At 40.9% G+C, this 20,866-nt stretch overlaps 1 long non-coding RNA gene across 1 annotated transcript in view; it reads right to left on the bottom strand.

Annotated features, from left to right (window-relative positions):
- LOC102298592 overlaps positions 1-13,788 on the bottom strand; it is a 20,237-nt gene extending 6,449 nt beyond the window's left edge. Inside the window, exons 1-2 of the long non-coding RNA XR_315526.2 lie at positions 13,655-13,788; positions 12,788-12,991 (exon numbers count right to left, since the gene is read on the bottom strand). This is a non-coding gene — a long non-coding RNA (uncharacterized LOC102298592). The remainder of the gene's footprint in view (positions 1-12,787; positions 12,992-13,654) is intronic.
- Positions 13,789-20,866: the final 7,078 nt, after the last annotated feature.

The following is a 20,866-nucleotide window of genomic DNA, read 5'->3' as shown; positions in this document are numbered from 1 at the left end:
ATAGAGTTGACACGGTTGTCGAGCCCAACTAATGGTGTTCCTGATAAGGAGTCCTGAAACCCCTGGACAGTCTCCTCAAGTGGAGAGTTAACTGTGTCCTGATTCAAGGGGCAAGACCGATTCATCCCAGCCGATCTTGCTACTGGGTGGTGGTCAGAGGGGCCCGCGGGTGGTCTGCGCAGTGATCCATGAGCAGCTCTCGTGCTCTCTTCCCTAGATCGGCCGGCAGAACCCTAACTCTAGTGCTCTCAGGGTGGCTGTTGGCACAACTATATATGCTGCCATGCACCGAAGGATAGGTGGAATGTGTGGATTGATTCTGCGTAATCAGCGTGTACTACATAGAGGGGGTGCGACTTTCGGGTCTCTTTAAGTACCATAGACCTTATACCTGATCTCAAATACAGTAACCCACGAGATTGCAACAAGTATCATTAATCGATATGGAACACGGTATTAACGTTTTGAGCACTCTGAAGAGTAGAATCATACACAATAGATGGACTAGCCTTTTCTCTGTACACATTGATTCACTGATCTCGAAGAGAGATACCAGCAAGATGGACAGCTTTCTGTACCCTTTCTTCATCACACCCAGCACCGACAGAGGAATGTCATTCGGACCGGAGAACTATGGTCAGATGGTAACGAAGAGAGGGAAGGTAGTCAGAACCACCCTTTTCAGAGGCTGTGGTAGGATTCAATCCCCTCAGCTCAGTTGTGATAGCAGCTCCTTCTTCAAAATGTTGGAGCACTGAGGTTTTTTGTTGTCAGTCTAGGTGTTAGGTATCGGAGATTCCATAGCTCCCACATCCTCTTCATGTAATCCCTTCCCACATTGAGAAAAAAAAAAGCACATTGAAACTTCATGTATGTAGTTATGTACATCCTCAAACTGCCAGTGTTAAATATATTAAATCTTCGACCATATAAAAGGTCTCAAGACAGCCTTAAAACACTCAACTTTTAATTTACATTGTAATTGATAAATTTTGCTAAAACCAGTTAAGCTTTGTAGAATGGTTTAATTTGATGTAGTTTAAGTGAAGTTAAGGGACTAAAAGTGTTACACATTTAAAACTTCAAAAATATGAGACTATCAAAGAAAGTATAAAACTGCTTCTAAGCATGTTAAATACATAGTGATGATCAAAAATGATGAAAAGAAAATTAAGAATGTGTACTTTTACTATCTGCCGTTACAAAAACGTGTTTAATTTAGAAATTGTGTTGGTAGAAACGCCCACACAAGACCCTACAATAAACTCGCAGCTCAATTAGTGCAGTGGAGTTCACGTAGAAAGGCCTGCCACTAGCTGGATCTCTATTCACAGGTTATCTGTGTGTTTCCTTTCAAACTCACAACCCAAATATAGTCTTATTTGTCATACCTCAGGGGCTTGGGAGAAGCACTTATTAAGTAATGCTGCACCTAATTTTTCTGTGACACACAGTATAAAATACATAGTTTCTGTTAGTGTCACAACTGATTTTTAGTTGGTTTTAGAGTACAGGGTCTAAACCTACACCAGCCTGGAAGGAGGGAAGCATCAGTACCTCTCTAACATTTTATGCTCATAGGTTTTGGCCAGCGTTTGTACATCACCGTAGGGAACTTTTAATCAGTTTATCAATATGTGATTGAAGTGCAGACTTTTAGCTTCATTTTAAAGGGTTGTGTAAAATTATTACATTTAATGTTTAGAAGTCACAGCCATTTTTGTACATAATCATTATTTTCAGAGGCTGAAAAGTAATAAGTGAAAATATATGAAATCAAGCTGCATTTCCTGGACATTCTCAGGGTAACAAAACATGTCATTGAGAGAAAAACAACATGGATGTGCTGTTCCAGTCAACATCTGGAGTATTGTTCCTGATCCCGCATATGAGACAGAGAGTCTGAGTGTCATGGTTACTGAGCTAAAAGAGGATCATCAGCACAGAACATCTATTAAAGTAGAGAAATCTAAAACCTCTTCTCATAAAGGAACACATGAGAAACGCCCACTGGTAATAATCAGATAGGAGCCTGTTCACATACACATGCACCCACACACACTCACACTTTCCCGTAATATTTCATGAACATCCATGGTTAATCAAACCTTTGATTTCTTTAAAAAAAAATAGAATCTTTTCATGTACTTCTCTGAGCAGTAAAGAGGAACAACTGTAAGTAGTCTTCAGAGGCCGTGGTAGGACACAAAGTCATATGGAATGAATGGCAGAGTGAAATGTGAAGATGAATACCTCTGGGTTTACATGTTATGATCATTCATGTCACGTGAGAACTCAAATCAATGGTTTGACTGCAAAGTTAGCTAAAAATATGACCTTATATTACATTAAATTGTATCTGTATAATGGCAGTCATATTCTTTTCCCATTTTTAAGAACTTCTTGTTTCTATAATAAGCACCAAGTACAATCTAGGTTTGTTTGCTTTCTCTTTTACTTTCTTTCAGATGCCTCCATCACTTACTCGCACCCACACACTCACCACATTCCAGGCCTAGCTGTTCCACATTTCTTTTCCAACCATCCATCATATTCCACTTATCCAGTTCAGAGTTATGGTTGAGCTATACCAGCAGTCACTGGGTAAGAGGCAGAATACACCCTGGGCAAGTCACCAATCTATCACAGAGAGACAACCACTCACATTCACACCTGCAGAAAATTTAGACTCACCAATTAACTTAACATAATGAGGACTTCCTTGCTGTGAGGCAACAGTGCTACAAACTGCACCCCTTCCTTTAACCCTTTAAAACCTGAAACCTTTGCTACATAAGCTATATTTTTGCAATTTTAGTTATTAAAAATGTGTGATGTCATTTATATCATTTTTTGAGGGTAAAAAAAAAAGTCACGCTGAGGATGTAGACGTCGCAAAAACTCACAAAAACACATGTATCAAAACGATATGCTTGGCTTTAAAGGGTTAAGATATTTAATTAATTCAATGCTTAAATATATTGTTCTTACTATCGTGTTAACATGTGAATCATTCTGAACCAACGGGCTTGTGCATTCTACATTGAATCGGCCCCCATTTCTCTATAAAAGAAAACAGGTTTACTTCCAAGTAAAGCAAAGAAAGTGGTAATGATACTGCAGAAGCCTGCACCTCTGAAGCAAGAGGAGTGTCCAAAACTTGGACAGTCACATCACTTATATACTAATCATGTGATACTTGATGAGCTACTTTACTAATTTCTCATGGTCTATACAGGGAGTGCAGAATTATTAGGCAAATGAGTATTTTGTCCACATCATCCTCTTCATGCATGTTGTCTTACTCCAAGCTGTATAGGCTCGAAAGCCTACTACCAATTAAGCATATTAGGTGATGTGCATCTCTGTAATGAGAAGGGGTGTGGTCTAATGACATCAACACCCTATATCAGGTGTGCATAATTATTAGGCAACGTCCTTTCCTTTGGCAAAATGGGTCAAAAGAAGGACTTGACAGGCTCAGAAAAGTCAAAAATAGTGAGATATCTTGCAGAGGGATGCAGCAGTCTCAAAATTGCAAAGCTTCTGAAGCGTGATCATCGAACAATCAAGCGTTTCATTCAAAATAGTCAACAGGGTCGCAAGAAGCGTGTGGAAAAACCAAGGCGCAAAATAACTGCCCATGAACTGAGAAAAGTCAAGCGTGCAGCTGCCAAGATGCCACTTGCCACCAGTTTGGCCATATTTCAGAGCTGCAACATCACTGGAGTGCCCAAAAGCACAAGGTGTGCAATACTCAGAGACATGGCCAAGGTAAGAAAGGCTGAAAGACGACCACCACTGAACAAGACACACAAGCTGAAACGTCAAGACTGGGCCAAGAAATATCTCAAGACTGGTTTTTCTAAGGTTTTATGGACTGATGAAATGAGAGTGAGTCTTGATGGGCCAGATGGATGGGCCCGTGGCTGGATTGGTAAAGGGCAGAGAGCTCCAGTCCGACTCAGACGCCAGCAAGGTGGAGGTGGAGTACTGGTTTGGGCTGGTATCATCAAAGATGAGCTTGTGGGGCCTTTTCGGGTTGAGGATGGAGTCAAGCTCAACTCCCAGTCCTACTGCCAGTTTCTGGAAGACACCTTCTTCAAGCAGTGGTACAGGAAGAAGTCTGCATCCTTCAAGAAAAACATGATTTTCATGCAGGACAATGCTCCATCACACGCGTCCAAGTACTCCACAGCGTGGCTGGCAAGAAAGGGTATAAAAGAAGAAAAACTAATGACATGGCCACCTTGTTCACCTGATCTGAACCCCATTGAGAACCTGTGGTCCATCATCAAATGTGAGATTTACAAGGAGGGAAAACAGTACACCTCTCTGAACAGTGTCTGGGAGGCTGTGGTTGCTGCTGCACGCAATGTTGATGGTGAACAGATCAAAACACTGACAGAATCCATGGATGGCAGGCTTTTGAGTGTCCTTGCAAAGAAAGGTGGCTATATTGGTCGCTGATTTGTTTTTGTTTTGTTTTTGAATGTCAGAAATGTATATTTGTGAATGTGGAGATGTTATATTGGTTTCACTGGTAAAAATAAATAATTGAAATGGGTATATATTTGTTTTTTGTTAAGTTGCCTAATAATTATGCACAGTAATAGTCACCTGCACACACAGATATCCCCCTAAAATAGCTAAAACTAAAAACAAACTAAAAACTACTTCCAAAAACATTCAGCTTTGATATTAATGAGTTTTTTGGGTTCATTGAGAACATGGTTGTTGTTCAATAATAAAATTATTCCTCAAAAATACAACTTGCCTAATAATTCTGCACTCCCTGTATAATAAGACCAATATTTATCTGATGCCTGGATTAGGGCTAAAACTGCCAGTTATTTTCATTACTGATTAACTTGCTGAAGAATTCCTTGAATAAACTGTTTTTCCTTTCTTATAAAGGTGCTGTGAGGAATGCAGGGATCACATTCAGATCTATATTTGAGCTTACAGGCAGATGACGTATTACGAACAGAATGACAGGAAGGGTGAGGCTTAACTGTATGAAAAGTACTGCTAGGCTGACTGCCAATAATAGACTATTGCAAACTCCTGATAGGTATAGATCAAAACAATGCCTATTTTTAGGGCTCATGCAGGCACAGTGAATGGCTTTTGTGTACTGGGTATTATTGCAATCACAGTGTAGAAACGGTGCTGAGCAAATCTCAGTAATTAACCTATGGTAATGACAAAAGCCAATTTATGGCTCTTAAAGATCAAATGTATCTGGGTTAATGTGAGGTCAAATGCATGTGCGGGAATATCAGAGCTGGAATTGATGTAGCTGATTGGGGAGAGGTGTACAGGGATTACTGACAGTGTGAATGGTGCTGTCAAAAACATCTATTCTAAATAGACAATGGAGCGCAAGCTGTTGTCGAGCTTAATTCAAAACAATAACAGTACACAGTGTTAATACCACTGTACACTCACTCACTGGCTGGCTGTTTTAAAGTATGGTGATCTAAACAGAGAACTCATAGCTGGAGGGGTTTCATTATAAGGTTTTGGCCTGCGCTTTAATGTCACATCAAACCTGTAACCTTGGTTAAATAGCCTGAACTAGACTGAAAAGTAGTAGTTACATTAAGTATAATAAGTTCAGAATGAATTAGAAGACCCTCTCCCTGCAGTGCTCCACTAACATTAACAGTATACAGTTGAAAATGTGGCAAATGGACACTTGCTCTTTTCTCACAGTGCATCCTTCTGCCATCTCCTCCCCAGGACACAGACACACACACACACACACACACACACACAGCACCACACACAGGACATCCACATGACAACAGTAAAAAATTCCCCCCTTGTTCCACTGCACCATGGGCAGTTTTGTAGGCAACAGACTGATGTTACATGGCCCCAATCACAGCAGACTGAATGCACTTTGGCTATGACAGCTTTCTACCATTAAGCAATTTGTGCCATAGCAACTCTTTGACGGGATCAGACCACACAGGCCAGCCTGTGCTGCCCACACACATTAATGAATCTTTGGTGCCATGATCCTGTCTCCAGTTATAGCTCTCCTTACTAAAGACCACTTTTAGCAGGTACTAAACACTGCATGTGCTTGATACGATCATTTATCCGTCACATTTTTGGAATCTTGTCAAAGTCTTTTAGGTCTTCCTTCTCTTTCAGCATCAAGGAATGACAATTCATAAGTATTGTAATTGAACTCAACTCCATACTGGTGCCACTGTGACAGCATAACTAATGCTATCTAGTTCACCTTGCAGTAGTTTTAGTGTGGCTTGTCAGTGTATGTGAAGTTACTTTCCTGGTATCCATCAGCCCACCTGACCACTTTGTAGATCCTGCGTCTGTAGGTGGAAGCCAGATGTTGTGCCATCTGGACGCAGCGACAGACAAAACAGACATTAGTTATTCAGCCAGACTCCAAACAGAGCCTACTGACAGATCATGGCTCCTGGGGAGTTATGCTGCATTTAAATAGCACCTTTTGATATTAGATCAATACACCGGATTAACAGTCAAGTCATTCATGGGCAGATGCTGTGGGGAGACAGCATGCTTTGACTGTGATACATTATGTGCCAGAACTAAACAAAGAAGTTATTTCAATTCCAATGGTTTTGTTACTTTTTTCACAAAAGGTCAAGCGCTGTCAAAAATATCAGCATATTGACCTTTTTAAACATTCCAGAAACATTGGGATCATAGATTATGCTTTCTTCCCCTCTTTCTCGGTAACAAAGGGTTAAAACTCATTCACACCAAAGTCACAGGGGGCTGCAACTCTCTGTGCTTGTCATTTGCAGGTCATTGTACAGTTCATTTGAAGTCTAACATGGCATGGACTGTCCTGGTGATATGTGTGTATTGTCAGGAGGACAGAGAAGCTGTGCAGGATGACAGCAAGCTCTGTTACTGCTTGAGTAGATCCGTCCATTCAGTCTACCACCTACACATGTTTCATAATCCATGTTTGCAATCTAAAACAGGCTTGCTTCTAGAGTTAATATTTTCATATTTTTGAGCTTATTTCTCTTTTTTTTGCAGGACACCCACACACCTGTAAATTTTCAGCTTCCAAGTTTTCAAAGTTTTGGGGTTGTTTTTAAGCAGTTGTAGGAGCTTACCTAGAACGATCTACTGTGCAGGGCGTGCTTCTAGTTTTAAATACCTACACTGAATTCAACCTACTGTTTATCCACAGCATAATATAGAACTGTGCCACAGACTTGCATTAATTTCCAAAAACAATTACACACCTCACTGTCTGACACTGTGAGGCATGTCCCTATACTCAACAAATATATAGGTAATTTCAGTACCTAGCTGTTGCAATTAAATACATTTGAGATCATTTTTTAAAAAGATTTACGTCTTCATTAGGAACTCTGGAAGGATATGGAGGTTAGACGGTAGCAAGAGACAAGTTATCACACTGTTTTTATCAGATTTGTTGAAGAAAATAAAACATGTTGTCCCTAATAAAGCAAAAGAAGAACGCAAACATCAAATTTATATTTAGGGAACCCTGAACTAGGATAATGTACATTTTATCCTAGTTTATGATGGCTGAAATACAGCTGTGTTACAAACAAACAAAGGCAGCAAGCAAAGGTGTTTGACTTTTTTGAGACTGCAGAAAGCATCAGACTACTGGTCTATTCAAATCTGCAGTAGACAGTTTGAATTGTGTTTTCTTCCCAACATGCACAATGGAAATCAGTCAGGTCAGTGGGCTCAGGCACATTAATTTACGTTCAGTGACTAAATACGTGAACAGGTACACCCAAAGTGTTCCTCCCAAATGTTAAAAACACAATTAAAGGTCATAGATAAGTAAAAGCGTAATTTCACATTGTCATCTTATAATTAGCAATTTTGACTTAGTGTGTTGTATACTAGTTTTATCCATCTGGACATTAACTGTGATTGTGAACACGTTCATTGAGTGCATTTTAAACTCGTCTCCAGTTGAGTAAATAGGGAATGATCGATAGGATAGATCAAAATTGTTGCCTTGCACAGAGAGTAGATCAAGCAATCATATATATAGATATGATTATTCTCTTCTTTGCCTCATTTGTTAAAATACATACTGGAAAAAGCGCTACATGGTCACCAGTTCACTGTCACTAATGTCAACATTGTTGCTCCTGCAGTTTGAGTGTCCTTGGAGTTTAGCTTTATGACCGGAGGAAAAACCACTCCAGGGTGGTGAGACATCACCTCTCCTATCTCAGAGAAAGACAGTGCAGACGGCTATGTTGGCAAACATAAACATGTGGACACCTACTGTCTGAAGACACACGCATCCTGCAGATATATGCTGTGTGTGTCAGTGCGCGCGCACACACACACACACCCTTGAAGTGAGTTGTCTATCCTCTCTATTTCACCGCTAAAGCAGGAAAATAAACGAGCTCCTGCTGCTGCCTCTCAACAATCCAGTTTTTCTTGTATAGTGGTGACATATAAGGGATTAAATATTAATACGCTATTGTGTATCGATTGACAAAATACCTGCCACTATAATGGGCCGGTTGATATTTCTGAATAAAACAATGACAAACTCGTTATCAAAGGGCATTTTTAAAACATTTATGACAAGTGAGTAGCTTTGGAGCAGGAGGCCTCACATGGACAATAAAAAGCATGCCGATGAAGACAACGTCCATTTAGACTTGCTCAAAATAAAAGTTAAAGATAATAAACAATGTCTCCTGAGCTCAGAAGCCATACCACCATGGATTTAAAACTCCAAAATAATGGATAATAATGATGGGTGATGAGGATGGGCTAACACTTCTAATTATTTACATGTCATTACAGTTTGTAGTGTAGACATCTAGCTGAGTTTTGATGTAAATAATCACAGCGTGCAAAAGGAGGAGTCCCTTTGGATTTGATGGCTAAAGAAGAAGATGGGAAATATTCAGTGAAAAAAAAAGAAAAGTTTTTCATTCTTTAATTCCAGAGGCAGAGTGAGCTACACTGATGCCTCCTTTGTTCGGCTGACTCATGGTTGGGGAATGGAACTGTTGTGTGGTGTGGAAAGATTTCACCACAAAAACAGAAAGGCAGGCCACTTCAAGCTGCAGGAAAGAAACAAAGAGGGTCTTTAAACATGCCAGTCCAGGCAGTGGAGAATCCAGTGAGTTGAGTCAAACTGAGAACAGCGAAGTAGAGATCTAGTGTTTGACACAAGGAGACTCTGGTGTGACTGTGAGAAGCCATGGAGACCCTTCCTGCTTTAGGGAAGGACTAGGGGAGACACTGGCTGTCCACTACGCAGGCCAGTGGGCCTTTCGAGGTGTCACCTCCACACAATGTGACAAACCCCTCTGGTCTGAGTCCTGTTCACACTCCCCCATCCCCTTCCTTATGTGTTCTTAGACAAATGAGTGAAGACCCCAGCTCGGGCACTACCACAGGCAAGGACGGAGACTGCATGGGCTCCACCAGTCAAGGCTTCTCGCTCCATCACTTCACACTTATATCCCCCACACTCTGCTATGTCCCCTTCCTTTATCTTACTTTTCAGGCTTCGGGCTTTCACTGCTCATTTTGTGACTACGAGACTTTTACCGAGGTCTCGCCCAGACATACGCCACATGTCACCCTGCCGTCTGTGGCCATGCTGCCTGGAGCCAGATGTGGTCTCAGGCTTGAACTGGAGACCTACTATGGCATGTCCCCAACAAACCCTTCTGTGTCTTATTCTTTATTTTTTATGGTGCTTACAGAAGACATATTCATACAGAACCTCGAGTACCAAGACAACAATGTAAGAAGCCAGCTTAAGCATAATTCCACATTAAATATAATAGACTCAATCAATCCATAATAAAAGCAGTGATTATTATTAAATAATGGCATCATGTTACTAGATTTTTAACTACTTGCATTTGAGTATTCAGCAAGCAGTTTAGTCTAATGGTTTTCCAGTTAAGGGCTTTTCTAAAATGAGATGAACTTACGAGGTGATTACTGAGATAGGAAGGAAGAAACAAGCTAGCAGTGAGGCTGTAAGGAGTTAGAGATTGATGAATAGTTCTTTTTAAATAAAAGGTCTTTTTCATGCCATGTTTCCTCCACCTTCTTGCTGAAGAAATAATCCACTTTATTTCTAGCTTTAATAATGTGTCTTATGGGCCAAACACACTGATATTATGCTGCATATGTAGTTATGCTGCAGTAGGCCTAAGATGCCGAGTGGGCTTCGCTGCGCTGACCGTTTCTTCTTCACTCACCTTTTTCGCTCCCTGTGTGTTTATAGACCTTTGCTGTAATTAATAATTAGTAATCATTATCCCATAGTGGACAAAAGCATAGTGGGTCCTGTTCTTTTGTCCTGTCTTTCTCTGCTCTCTTCTCCCTCACCCCCAACTGTGAGGGAGAAGAGATGGCTGGCAGATATCCACCTTTCCTTGAGTCTGGTTCTGCCAGAGGTTTCTTCCTGTTAAAAGGGAGTTTTTTCTTCCCACTTTTGCCAAGTAGGTGTTTTTTTTTCTTGTCATAGAGGGTCGTGTCATTTAAGGGGTTTCTTTACCTAATGACATAAAATATCTTGAGGTGACTGTTGCTGTAAATTGGTGCTATATAAATAAAATGTAATCAAATTGGAAAATAAAGCTATGAAGCACCTAATTAGTTAGATAATTTATCCACCATTTAATGCTCGATACCTTCCGGGTTACTTTACTCTGATTACTCAGCTGCACGCACAGTGAGGCTCTAAGCTAACAGTTACAGCGACAGCAGAAAATGTCTCAAACTCTGTGTTCCCACAAAAAAATGAGTTTGAGACATTTTGTCTTTTTAATTGGTAAATGGTAAATGGCCTGTATTTGTATAGCGCTTTTTCTAGTCCCTAAGGACCCCAAAGCGCTTTACACAACCGTCATCCACCCATTCACACACACATTCACACACTGGTGATGGCAAGCTACATTGTAGCCACAGCCACCCTGGGGCGCACTAAGAGGCGAGGCTGCCGGACACTGGCGCCACCGGGCCCTCTGACCACCACCAGTAGGCAACGGGTGAAGTGTCTTGCCCAAGTACACAACAACCGAGACTGTCCGAACCGGCAACCTTCCGATTACAAGGCGAACTCCCAACTCTTGAGCCACGATCGCCCCCAATTGGTGATACTAACCCTACTTGGCCTATCATCGTTTGATTTTTGGAAAATACGACACACCGTTTTTGCCACGTTGAGAAAAAATGTAAATAAAACGACATAGGTTTAGAGGGACATTTCTCTAGTGCTAAGTACTTAGACATCTCGCGTGAGACAACCACTTAAAAAAAATGTTTCACAGACTAAAACGCATAGAAACAACTATTCAACAGTTAAGACTCTGCTGTACTTTAACATCTTAATCTAAAAGTAAGATTTGATGAGACAAATCGAGTAAAATGCAGCTTTTTCTATGACACCCAGAACAGAACAATAAATTGGTAGAGCTGAAAATTGTTCTATCATACTTGAATAAATATACTAAGTTACTTCCTAATAGCTTCTCTAAAATATGCCAATATACGCATCTTTATCTCATTAGTATACCAAACCATACAACCTCCTCTATACAGCTCTTCTCTTCACAGCAGATAAGCTGAATTTATCTGAGTTTTTTCTTTAGCATATAGAAGGCAGAGCTAATATTGAGGAATGCAAAAAAAGAAAAAACCGTCATGGACTAATCTTGTGCTGAGTACAGCCATGATAATGATGATGGATTAGAAATACAGCAGTGTATTGGGATTACAGTGCTATTAACTGGCCAGGGAAGGAGGATGAGGAGGCTGACCAGTATCAAACTAATCAATCAAATAATCGGGACAAGCCCTTGTCTACTAGAAACAATTAGACCACTTCTCCAAAATCAATAACCCTGCATTCTGTTTAGATACCCACTGGTCACTCATTCAATAAAACCTTCGTGGGTTTTGATAAGCCTGCCAGTCGGCAAGGGCCATTTGAGGCTCCGAGTGGGAACAAAATACATCAAACAGGCTCCAGGAAGGCCTCATAAAAATTGCAAATCGAAAACAATATAATTTAATGTGGCAAAGGTTATTTTTCCACTTGTTCATTATCAAATGTCTCATGTGAAAGCACTGCTATGAAGGGGAAAAATCTATTTGGTCTTGAGTGTTTGGGGAAAACAGCAGGGACATGTATTATATCTAAAGGAAAACAAAATAACGATGGAATCAAAAGGGTTCATAAAGTTGCTCTGAGAAATAGCCTTAGTATTGGAGGTGTCTCCAGCTTCCAGCACAGCTCCCATACATAATTAAAACAGGAATTTGTATCTGTCTGTACTCTGTGGCCTCCTGATGAATTAATATCTGGTGGAAGTCCTACACAGCCATCAGATTAGCTCATTTATTTCTGTCAGCTGCTTGCTCTATCAGCTATTTGTAAATCAGAGAGGGTGGTTGGGTGGATGCTGGGGGTGGGGGTGGGGATCGTTGGACGTGTATTTATTATCATAAATGGGTGTTATGAATTAGGTCTGATTCAAACGTCCTGGCTATAGTGCCGCAAGTGTAAGTGCACAGTGATGACTTTCTTTTCTTTTCTTTTTTTTTTTTTACCTGGGAGAAATGTTATGTTGGTTGTTGCATTAATTATACCTTACATCACAGCTGTCCCTTACATGTATTGGGCTGCAGTTCAGTAAAACTTTGATATTTGTTGAAGATATTAAAAAAGAAAACAAAAACAAAAATAGGCATCAGGTGAAGAATGGTAAGTTTTTATGAAAAACAAAATCACCTTCCATTTCCTGGCTGTGGTTGCCGAGTTAGTTGAGGATGTAATTCAGACACTGATATCCTCTCCAGAGATGACTTGCTATGCGATGGTGTGTTTGGGCATCCGCTCCCCAGGTCAGATAGAAGATGATGCGACGGCGTCTTGGAGTTTTATGCTGTCAAGTCTGGAGGTGCATGAGTGTTGTGTGCATGAGAGGGCGAGCGGCTAGGGAGGGGAACAAACAAGGAGACTGCATTAACCTTTGGTCTGCTGGAGAGGGGAGGGCACAAGCGGGCCGGGCTGGTTGAAGGGACACCCCATAATCAGGCTCCTGTCAGTGCTGTTTCCAGGAGATTAATTCAGCTGGTTTCAATTCCAGTCGCTGCTCCCGTAGCCTCAACACAGGGTACACATATTGCCCTGTTTAAAACACATGCACATGGCACTGACTCAATTTAACACAGGAATAGCTGAGGGGGAAGGCTGTGTCACAGGAGTAGCCTTCATTCCTTACCAACACAAATAACATGCATCAACAAGAAAGCAGAAATCTCAGTCCGACCCAAAAGAGAAAGGAATCCAATCAAAAATTGAGATGCAATCTCAGCAAGAATAGATGATGTTTGAAGAGAAATGTAAGTCTTCTCTTGCAGTTAACACAGTGATTACATGAAGCTGTGACACTCCCGAGCTGAAGTTCCCATTTGGACTAAACACCTGCTCTGAGCTAGACATACAGGCAGAGCAGCCAGACAGAGCCTGGCTGTTGTGGCCAGAGGCTGAGGAGTTTCTACTGCAGCTAACTAATGAACTGATGAGACGGCAGTGCTGAGGAGCAGGTGATACAGGAGGATAGTGACAGAGACGTAGGGGTCCACCGTTAGTTACCTGTAATAGCCGGGATGACGATGTGCACCCCGGCACTGGGCTGACAGATGTCGGGGTTCTTCTGATCATCCATTTTCCACAGCGCGTCCGTAAAAGGTCCCGTGGCATTGATAACACATTTGGCTCTGACATCAAATTCCTGCCCTATGAAAGAAAACAGCATCAATCACCAGGGGCTATTCATCTGTGGCTGGTGACAAGCCGGATTATTAATTTATCAGCGAACGCCCCCCTCTCTCCGTAATAGAGTGGCTCGAGTGTGTCCATGGGAGACTTCCCAGGATTGTAATTAATAGGAAACAGACATACCTAATTTCCCTCTTGCCTCTTTGTGTCACAGAGTAGCTCAGTGGCAGTGACTGAGGGTCTTTTGAAATTGTGGAAGGGAAATGTTTGTTAATGTGATGCTTGATGTTGACGAGCTACAGTATATAATGGGATGCATATCAAAAGATACCATGAGGATAGCAAATGATCTGTTTTGGCAACAAGCTGAATGACAAACTACCTTTAAAAATTTGATGCGTGATGCTGCCACTGCTAAGAGAAGCGAAGAAAAGACCAGGAATGACTGCGTTCACAAGCCAGAAATTCATATCTCTGTGAGTGAGAAAAAAAAGAAGAAAAAATAAAAGACAAAGAAAAAAGAACTGATGACAAAACTGTTTTTATTATCCTTTCAGTCTGAGCCCTCCCTATGTGAGGCCCTCCTCTCACATTATTAAAGTGAGACATCTCCTCCAAGAGCACACTTCCATCTTTTAAAACATCAGGGGGTGGTCATGTGTTGAGATCCTCAAATCTTGGTTATTCATGAAATGTTTCAGAATACCATCTTTTACCCTTAACTGCTTTATTCTTCCAAAGCCAGCCCTATGCATGACATTTAAAAGGTAAGTAAGGCCATTTGGAGTACGCTAATTCTGTCTTATGTTCCTCCCTACAAGATCTGAAGCAGTCCTCTACACCATAAAACGCTTATAAAATATTAAAAGCCCCTGCATTAGATGTGCAATGACTATGTGCAAACTAGCACTGAGTAAGAGGCGCTGGGAGGAACCCTGTTGTGAGGGCTAGAGAGAGTGGGAATAGAGTGAGGCAGGAAGGAAGGAAGCAGCTTTTGTTGGATTTACCTGTGATCACATCCCTGCAGTGCGCTCCGCAGACCCTCTCCTTCCCCGTCTGAGGGTCTGCCCTCTCCAGTAGGTGCACCACTTCAGTGTAATTGGCTATGGCAGCCCCATACCTGGCAGCAGTGAGGGCGATGGCGAGGTTCATTCGAGCATCGTTGTGTTGTCCTGCAGCGGGGGGACAGGACCAGAGCAGGGGGATGTGAGTCACCCCAAGCCTGTGACTGGTGGTATGGAAGTGTGTCGGAACCGATATGTCACATCTGTCCCTGTCACTTTGCATCAGTGCGATGGCTGCTCTGGCCACACAAGGAGCACACTTAAAGCCACAGTGGCCCTTCGGCCTGAGTGTGGGGCCCCGGCAGCCCCTCCCCTCTCCTCTCCTACGCTGGGAAGGGTAACCGCTCCTCGGGAAAAGGAAGGGAATGCAAGGAATAGATGCACTGATGCCTTGAATATACAAAGAGTGCTGAGGAGCAAAAAAAAAAAATGGTTGTTTGAGAGTGTGCCTCTTGTGTAGTACATAATAGTTATTCCTGTCTTTTGAACATTTCATTAAGATTACTTTAATAGTTTTGTGTGCACAACTTCAGCAGGCTTCATTTTAAAAGAGAGCAGTGATCAGTGAAAACGGTCACGTCTCCTCCTAATAATCACATTTTTCAATATGTCAATATGACGGTAAACAAATCTTGACAGCGGCTGATCTTCCTTTCTAGAAGAAGATCCGTTGGCAGAATCCTTTTAATGAAGAGAGAAATCAAGTATCAAGATTTATGGATTAATCCCTCTTCAGCTCTAAAATACCAGAGATCTATATTCAGAGTCACAAGGTCACAAGTTTTGTAATTTAAATGAAAGGGTCTAAAAGGTGACAAATGAACAAAGCCCAGTTTCATTAGGAAGTGATTCTTATGTACATCTTTGAAGATTTATTGCTGGACAATCCCTTGGTTCAAAAGTAAAGAGAGAATAGAGATGATTAATCACTTTTAATGTTGGTGTCTCGGGTGACTTTCTTTCTATTTGTTATTGCCAAGGAAGTTCAAGTCCTCATTGTTGGCCAGGGAAAATGTTGCTACTTTGCAGGAATGAGCAGGGTCCTTTGTGCCCTGATTTATTTTACGTTTGAGCGACTTGAGGCTAGCTAGCTGGTGGGCTCTGCTTAATGCTACAGCATGCTGGAAGCCATTCCCTCACTACGGAAAATAAATAAATAAAATGAAGGGAAAAAGTAAAAAAAAAGAAAAAAAAAAGACCCAACAACAACAGATTTAAAGGCCACATTTTAGAATGAATTACATACAAGAGTATGCACCCTGCCATGATGTATTAGGAAGACCATAGAATCCACTTCTTCATCTCTGTAGGGTGAATGTGACCATTATAGTATGTGGTTAGCAAACTTATGCCACCGGTGGTGTATGAGCACACGCATGCACACGCATGCACACACACACAAGCGGCTAAGACTTGAGAGAGGTTTGGCACCGGTAGGCAGCGTCTGATCCTCGATGATTGCTGAGCCTTGTAGTGACCTTTGAACCCGTGATTCACAGCTCTCTGTTGTGGGGCCTGTCACAGATTGGCACTGGGTAAAGAAACAGGAGAATTAATACTACACTAAATGTCAGGAATTCAAGGATTAGTAAGATCACGGAACCAGGATTTATGAATGAGCGGCATAGCATGAGTATGATAACCCGGCACAGTGAAGATGATAACAATAATGATGATGATAATTATTATCATCAGCAATTAAAAGCCCAAATGGCCGAACGACAGAGGAGAGCTAAATGAGCATCAAAGCTCCCTGGAGGACAGGAGCCCACCCCCGCCCTCTTTCTTGTTCCCTCCCTCCCATCGTGCCCCTACTTCCGCTCGGCTCACACCACCAGTCGTTCCAGCCTCCTGGAGGTACAAAACTCAGTGGAGTGAGAGGAACTCTGCGGCTGGACAAAATGCTGCAAAATGACAGGGACAATAATGACAATGAATTTCATGTCTTCCAGTCATAGAGCCAGAGATGCTTGGCTGGGCTGACTTGTCCAATTAAATTGTTACAGGTACAGCAGGAGATAGAGTTATTATCCCAGATTCTTTTGTCAATTACTCCTTTAGCAGAAAGAAGAAGGGCAGAGTTGAGCAGACAACAAGAGAAAAATATTTCCGTAATATGGGAGAAAAAAAGTTTCAACACACACCAGAAATGTGAAAATTATTAGGCACGGTAATATAATATTTTAAATACTCGTGCTGCTGTTGACTAGTCGGATTTTTATGAAAAAAGCAAAGGTGAAGCGCCGCTTTTAAATATTTGAAAAACTCTTGCTGCTGAATGGTTAGAGTGATTGTCCATGTGATTTATGTGTATGAAGTAAAAAAAAAAAATCATTTCGTACTAAATTATATTTTTGCCAATACAACATTTTCTTAGGGTAAGGAATGTCTATTTGTTGAAACTATCTGGCAATGATGGCTTGAAAAATCCCGGGGAGATGAACCCAAGCAGTCAAAACCCAATCCCCATTGAAGAAGGTCAGGACAGAAAATGTCACTGCCATAATGTACCCAGTTGTTTATGGGAAAAGAGGTGGAAAAGACAGCTCGAGGAAAAATTAAATACATGTAAATGGTGTAATGTTTGTGATCAAAGAAAAAGAGTCTCTATGATAAACACTATGGCTAAATTAAATCGTATTAACATAACAATTATTATAAACAGTTATTAAGTAAATACTCTGATGCGTTTCAGATTCTCTGCTTTCTAGAGGTAAAAGAAGAAAAACACACTGGTATAAAACTGAACAAATATAAATAGCTCATGTAAAATACCCCCCTCTCCTACTTACTTCTGCTAAATGAATAAGGTTGACAGATCACTGCTCAGATAGTGGCCATATTCCCTCAGAAGTATGTTGCCTTTTTGCAGTACATGGGAATCCACATATCCTCAAATGCTAAATGAAGTCTGACAGATAGCCTAGAGAAACAAAGTTGGGAGTTTGAAGCTACAAGGGAGACCTTGAGTGAATGGGACATGCTATGTACACCCTGGCTAACAATCAACATATGCTTTGTTTTTCTGATGCCAACACCAGGCACATATAGCCCGGAGATAGATGGATCCTGGGACTGGTAGGAACGCGATGGCTACTGGCTATTTTCTGCTTTTTTTTTGGGTTGGTTTTTTTTAAATGTTGTTTCTAATTTGTTTACGCTCACATAGACAGCAATTACACAGCTGTGTAAAACACAATATATTTAACTATATTACACACAAACGAATAAAAACATCCGCTGTACAGCTGCACTACTTAAAATGAATGTTAATGCACAACATACAATTTAGCACCATGTATATATGTGTAAAATAAAATGTTTTTTTTTTACTGCTAATACAGAAAATCAGTTGTTATCAAAGTTGAATTCTTAAATGTGTTTTCTACAAACTTGTTTTTCTCATAAGACAAGAAAAAAATAACTTTTTAAAGCACACAAAACAGGACAGACTTAGGGTTCTACAATTTGCAGTCAGATTGCTGCTATCAGCATCTCCAGCTGTGATAAGTGCTATAATTTTTAACATTACAAGTGAAAGTGATGCATACACTTTAACAGTGCATAGTAATGTGCACAGCACACTATATACTGCTCAAAGAAAGATTTCATGATTAGAGGCTTTGAGCAATAAACAGTGGCTCCCACAGCTTGTCTGTCTTGAGTCTGGTGGATTAAGAGAATCAGCACCTTGCAGCATTAGTGGAAAAAATAAAGCATTTCCATGGCTGATATGTGCCGAGGATGACTTGTTACTACATAGTCACATTCTTTTATCCCCTCTGTCTGCATTTTCCTCTAGGACAGCACTAAAAAAGACTTAATTTTATCATAGTCTTGAACTCTTTGACTGATGTTAGTTGGGCTAGGTATGGCTTTGTGCAAACGAGGGAGGGGTTCGGCGATGGTGACAGGCAGCATGATGAGTTAAGAAGGTGCCACGGCCCGGCAATGAAAGAGAAATCAGAAAATCTCCTATCCCCCTCTCAGTAATGAACCACACCTGTACACTGCTTTAAATACCAGAGAGAAGCTTTAAATGTCAGGTGCAATTAAAGCTTATGATTCAAGGCTGCACCAATCAAATCAAGGCCTCTGAGTTCAACCAAGTCTGAGAGAGAGCAAAGGCGAGATGGAGCAGAGATGCCATGGTCTACTCTTCCTTTACCTTACACTTCAATGAGCCTTCAAACCCAAAGGTGACTATAAAGTTTTCTTCCAATCGGCCGAACTTCTACATCTTTTCGACTCCACGGCTTTATTGAGGGAAAGGTTTACCTTCTTTGTTTTGATCAGTCTTGATCATGTTTGCTTAAAAATTAATTAATTGAATAGTTTCATCAAATTTTAATCATAACCTTAATTTAATGTAATTTATTTGGAAGAAGTAGATGAAACAACACATGGGCAAGTATTTCATCTGATGACATCAGTGATTTATGGCAGTTCACTGTTATCAGAAAAGTTATTCCTTTAACAAAATAATATCACCTTTTTTGGTGCACAGTCTTTTTGGAAAAACTGGATAAGATCATATGTTTTAAGGGTAAATATACAAGCTGAAGGTTCAAGCTACCGGCTCCCAAATACTGTTGCTTTAATTTGCCCTGTGTAGCACAGGCTGCATTTTACTGTTGAGCTGCTGACTAGGCAGCTGTGTTTCCTCCAATCACACTAATTGGTCTCTTCTGCTGCTCACCTCCAGCATCCTCATATGTTCATACAGATAACAAAATAAGGCTCCTAAAGAAAACACAGGCTTAGAATAATGAGATATCGCAAAGACTGAAACGTAACAGAAAATTGTGACATTTTACTTTGAACCTGGGTGACTCGTCTTAAACAACTTATAGCAAAAGAGGGTACATAAGCCTTGTTTCACCTATTACTGAGAGATAATTTCCCGAATTAATTTACAGTGTGATAGCAACAGAGGTCTGCTAAGTTGTAAGAATCCTTTAAAACAACTTCAGAAAATTCCAGGCAGGCAGTCATTCAAGGCAAACATGTCACTGCTTCCCGTGAATGAAAAATGAACATAGGGGGGTAAATAAAGCAATATGACCAGAGGGACCAGGAATTCTGCGGATAAGTGTCAGCTGCGGAGAAAAAATGAAGCATTTACCTGTTTGTAATCCAATTTCATGATGGCTTTCTGTAGATATCGGACTCCTCCGTGAATGAGCTTGGTGCTCCGGCTGCTAGTGCCTGATGAGAAATCGTCTCCCTGCACAGGGGCAGTTTTGAGATCTGACAATGGGAGCCAAGGAAACACATCAACATTTGGATACTTACTGTCCCAAATCTTTAGAATGGATCAAGATGCTATTCGCATATGCACAACTTTCCACTGTAATATTCATGACGAGAACAATATTGTGGGGCCATACATATTCCATTGGTTAAAAACAACAATCATTTCTACCACTATGACAGCATGAAGCACAAAGAGCAACCGCATATTCTGAGACCACATTTAAAAAGAACAAAACTTTAAAAAAAAAAAAGAAACCTAGAGAACATATGCATGTTTTTAAACACTGAAGGAAGTCATATGACTTTCATAGCATTTTTAACAGTGAAATCACTCTTTGCTTTGCCCATTAGAAGCTTCTTTGCTGTCCCAGATGGTCGATAAATCCCAGTTTTGAAAAGAAGAAAGGAAGAATAACTGAGGATTAGAAGAAAGGGTTTGAAACCCCCCTCTTCACTGCCAATAGACAACCAGGGCAAATAAAGGGGCAAAACATATTTAAGAAGCCTCTCACCAGCAGCATAGATAATTGATTTGGTATGTAATGGTAACCACATGAGGATGCACGCCCTTACTAGAAGAGAACAAAAGAGTTTTCATTTCTTTTTTTGGTGACTGGACTAAAGCCCGTAGACGTGTGAAGGGGAGAAATCCTTCCAGTTCAAACGTACTGCTGCTCTACACTTTCTAGCAGACATGTGAAGCATCTTACAGAGGAAGCCCCAGAGAGGCAGCTTGGAAAGCAGCTCCACCACAATGGCAAGGAGG

The sequence above is a fragment of the Haplochromis burtoni genome, unplaced genomic scaffold (genome assembly GCF_018398535.1).
Source record: "Haplochromis burtoni strain Fernald_Lab_line unplaced genomic scaffold, NCSU_Asbu1 Contig_29, whole genome shotgun sequence".
Lineage (NCBI taxonomy): Eukaryota > Metazoa > Chordata > Actinopteri > Cichliformes > Cichlidae > Haplochromis > Haplochromis burtoni.
This window is presented reverse-complemented; position numbering and strand designations above follow the sequence as displayed.